Source organism: Littorina saxatilis, linkage group LG10 (genome assembly GCF_037325665.1).
Source record: "Littorina saxatilis isolate snail1 linkage group LG10, US_GU_Lsax_2.0, whole genome shotgun sequence".
Classification (NCBI taxonomy): Eukaryota; Metazoa; Mollusca; class Gastropoda; order Littorinimorpha; family Littorinidae; genus Littorina; species Littorina saxatilis.
The window spans coordinates 28,077,870-28,082,130 of NC_090254.1; the positions used below are offsets into that span (position 1 = coordinate 28,077,870).

The window sequence follows — 4,261 nt, forward strand, 5'->3', positions numbered from 1 at the left end:
GGGTTCCACATTTCTTTTAGGGACAATTCGATGACGCTAATACTAAATAGGCGTTTAGTTGAGGGCGCGAAGCGTTCGAACCTCCTAGGGGGGTCAGGGGGGCATGCCTCCCCCCCCCCCCCCCCCCCCACGGAAAATGTTGATAAAACCAAAAAGGAAAATGGAGCAATCTGGTGCAATCTGAGCCAATAAACTTCCCTTAACACACCTTCCAAAAAGTAAAGTTAAGAACAACAATTTGGATCAAAACAAGGACATTTGACCGATCTGATACAACCTGAGCCAAGAAACTTCCCCAAACACACCTTCCAAAAAGTAAATCTAAGAAGACAAATTTGGATCCAAACAAGGACAATTGACCGATCTGGTACAACCTGAGCCAAGAAACTTCCCCAAATGCACCTTCAAAAAATTAAGTTTAAGAAGTTAAATTTGGATCAAAACAAAGAAAATGTACCGTTATGGTACAACCTGAGCCAGCAAATTACCCAACTACTGTCCAAAACCGTCACATAGAAGACAAAGGCCGGCTCCCCCCGAAACAAATTCGATACAAATCAAGGAAAATGGAGCAATCTGGTCCAATCTGAGCCATCAGTTTTTTCATTATTTTCTAATTAATTATTTATTCTTTTATTCCCTTTTTTTCTCCCCCTTTTTTTGATAGGAGGGGAGGGGGGGGTCCGGAAACCCCGGAAACTCCCCCTAGATCCGCCCCTGCTCTCTCTTCGTCACCGTCTGTATGTCAGTCAGTCGGTCTGTCTATCGATCTCTCTTCTGTCCCACTATCTCTCTCCCCTTGTGTGTGTGTGTGTGTGTGTGTGTGTGTGTGTGTGTGTGTGTGTGTGTGTGTGTGTGTGTGTGTGTGTGTGTCTCTCTCTCTCTCTCTCTTTAAGATTATGCCCTCTTTGGCTGTCAATCCCCCTTATTTCAATTTAATTTGACTCTGCTGATTATTATTATACATATAATTGTTGTGTCATTATTTTTGTAGGTTCAGGCTGCTTTGCAGAATATGTCTTCTCTGTCTGATCAAAACGACTTATCTCCCCTGGCTGTGACGTCATCACTTCTTGTTGCATGACCAATTGCTGGCTGAGAAAAGATTGCTTTCTTTTTCAACATAATATTCTTTTTCGTCATCTTCTTCTGCGTTCGTGCACTGCAAATCCTACGTGCACCTGTCAGCAAGAGTTGACTCGTGTCAACACGATTGAACTTTGTCCTTCGTTCACTTGGTAGATTCGTTTTTAGCGTAACCTGTAGAAAAATATAATTTCGTCTTGCATGGAAATGTGTCGACAGTTGAATATACCTTGTTGTTTACTTTTCAAGTCGGATTTTTGATTTTGTGAATTGCAATCGGAAATTTACTTTGTTTGTGTTCGTGTGTTCAAGCTTTCTTGTTCAGCCAAGTGTGCTATGATTTGTGTGTATATATTGACACCGTTTGGGAAAAAAGACACATAACACATTTCTGAGTTACGTCTGAAAACCGGTGTGAAAGATGAAGTGTTCAAAAGATATAAGCCAGGACCCAAAGTCCGACCCCTAAAAATAGGCTTGGACTTTCTGTCCTAGGAAAATAAGTACGCTCAAAGTCTCTGAAAAATTGTCCGTCTGTGAACTATCGTTTCTATGACTCTTTTTTCCATCCTGAACTCAGGTCAAAATGAGTTCAGCTCACAAGCGGACATATTTTCCTTTTACACCGGCGGCAGGTGAACATTTTGTTTTTGTTTTATCTATTTATGTTTACATGTTAAGCTATTTGGATTCCAAAAGATTAAATACATACCATCTGTCGGTGTGAAATTCAAAACGCTGACCAAGTCATCTTGCGTTCGGCTATTGTACACCTGTTCACAGTACTTGTAATAGAATTTCAATATCTTCTAATTTAAATGTCCGAAAACATGTGCATTCAGAAGTTTGACATTTCCAAACGAAGGAAGATAACATGAACCTGTGTTTTGTTTCTTTGAGTATCTTGTGTTACTCGGTATCCTTGGCTCAAGGTTATGACTTTCAAAACTCATTTTGTCATCAACTTCCAGTATAGGCCTACCACTTTTTTTCTCGTGCGTATAATAAATGTGTTTATACAGTTTGAGTTCATAAAAAGTACCGAGAACTTAAGGGTTAGAGGAGTCATTCGTAAATAAACGCCCCCCCCCCCCCACCCCCTCCCACCTCCCCCCCACCTCCCCCCCACCTCCCCCCGCCCAATTTGATGATTGTATAGTTAAACTACTGGGTTCAGAGTCTGTGATTCTCAATTACTTTAATGTATTGCATGTAATTAAGTATTGTATTGTTAATATAAAGTATGAATGTATGTGTATATATATATGTGTGTGTGTGTGTATTTAAGCAAAGGACCATCATTTTGTGATGCTGTTGCTTGAATCAAGGACTGATCCATTTTTCGGGATCCTATGTTCGTGTTCTTTTCGTGCATGTTGTTTTCACTTTTCTTCTTCTCTTAATTACTTGTTCTTCTTCTTGTTCTTGGTGTATCGCGGACAATCGTTGACACATAGATTTCAATGAGCTCAGTAATAAAAAACCAAACAAACACGAAATTACGCAGTTTTTATGGTTTGGGGTTTATGATTTGTTTTTCTCCCCCTTTTGTCCCTTCTGTTTCTCTCTCTGTCTCTCCCGGAACTTTTTTTTTTGGTTGTGCCTTTGTGTTGCAATCTGTGTTGTAATTTCTGTTGTATATTTTTGCCCCCTTGCCCTTTTTATCTCTGTACCTTTTTTTTCCTTTCTTTCTCACTCTGTCTGTCTGTCTTTATCTCTCTAGGTCTCGTTCTGTTTGTCTCGTACTGTATGTCCCTATGTGTACCTCTCTCTCTCCCACCCCCTTGCTATCTCTCTCACTCTGTCTGTCTGTCTTTACCTCTCTTGGTCTCGTTCTGTTTGTCTCGTACTGTATGTCCCTATGTCTACCTCTCTCTCTCCCACTCCCTTGCTATCTCTCTCTCATACACACAAACTCTCTCTATCTCTGTCCTTTTCTCTGTCTGTCTCTCTTTGTCTGTCTCTCTTTGACACATTCTCTTTCTTTGTGTTCTGTTCTTTCTCTTTTCCTCCATACTGTCCATTTCTTTTTAAGTCTCTTTAGGTCTATTTCCTTTTGTTGTCAATAGCTGTCATTCTGATGTTTTCTTCAGTCTTATGTATCTATCCTTTCGTCCGTCCATCTGATATTTATTCTTTTCGACCGCCCATCTGATATCTATCCTTTCGTCCGTCCATCTGTCCGTCGTTTAAGCTCCCATCTGATATTCTTCTATCTCTTTTTTCCCCATTCAATCAGCGTGTTTGATGCTCTTGTTTTTGTCCGTGCTTATACACGCATCCAAGGACGTACATAAAAACAAAGAGCCCAGAAGAATCTCACACACAACAAAACACAAAGCGCGCGCACACACAAAGCGGACACACACACATACACACACACACACACATCGGCGTATCGAAGGATCTTTAGACCCATGTCCTGTTAAGGGACATGATCAACGTATCGCGGTATGAACATTTGGAACGCTTACTTCCCTTGTTCTGGCGAAAAGCATTCTACCTCCCGGTGTCAAAGTTGCAAAGTAACAGTGAATTCTTGGAACCCGACAGAATGCATTTACCGAACTATTTGATGGTTTGATCTGAGATAATCTAAAATATTTTCAAATTAACCGCCTAACGTGATTTTACTTTATTCCACGGTAAAAAGTAGATATCACGCGCGCAAACGAACGTGTGTGTGTGTGTGTGTGTGTGTGTGTGTGTGTGTGTGTGCGAGAAGTCAGATTTTGTTATAGCAAGAGAGAGAGAGAGAGAGAGAGAGAGAGAGAGAGAGAGAGAGAGAGAGAGAGAGAGAGAGAGAGAGAGAGAGAGAGAGAGAGAGAGAGAGGTTGGGAAACCGAAAGTATGTTTGCGAGTGTATATTATTTTGGTTGCTTCTTTTTCTGTGTGTCTCTTGTATAAGCTCATTTTTGTGTTTAATTTTCTTATTATTGTAAGCAGTTTCATACCTAAACTGTCGATGTATTTTTTATACCATCCATTTACAGACAACATAGGTACAGATCACATGCAACAAACACACCACCAACACTACTCTTTTTTTTTCTCTCGTGTCTTTCAATACAGGTTTTTCTTCGTCAGTTCTCCTCAATCAAAAACAATTAAAACAAAATTAAAAAAATTAATGAACACAAATGTCTTTAGTATGAACACAGCTACACACAATCCA

General features: G+C 40.2%; 1 protein-coding gene across 1 annotated transcript in view; it reads left to right on the top strand.

Moving 5' to 3' along the window:
* Positions 1–2,166, top strand: part of LOC138978542 (uncharacterized) — a 16,529-nt gene extending 14,363 nt beyond the window's left edge. Inside the window, exon 8 of the mRNA XM_070351287.1 lies at positions 995–2,166. The gene's annotated coding sequence lies outside the window, so the exon portion shown is untranslated. The remainder of the gene's footprint in view (positions 1–994) is intronic.
* The last annotated feature ends 2,095 nt before the right edge of the window (positions 2,167–4,261 follow it).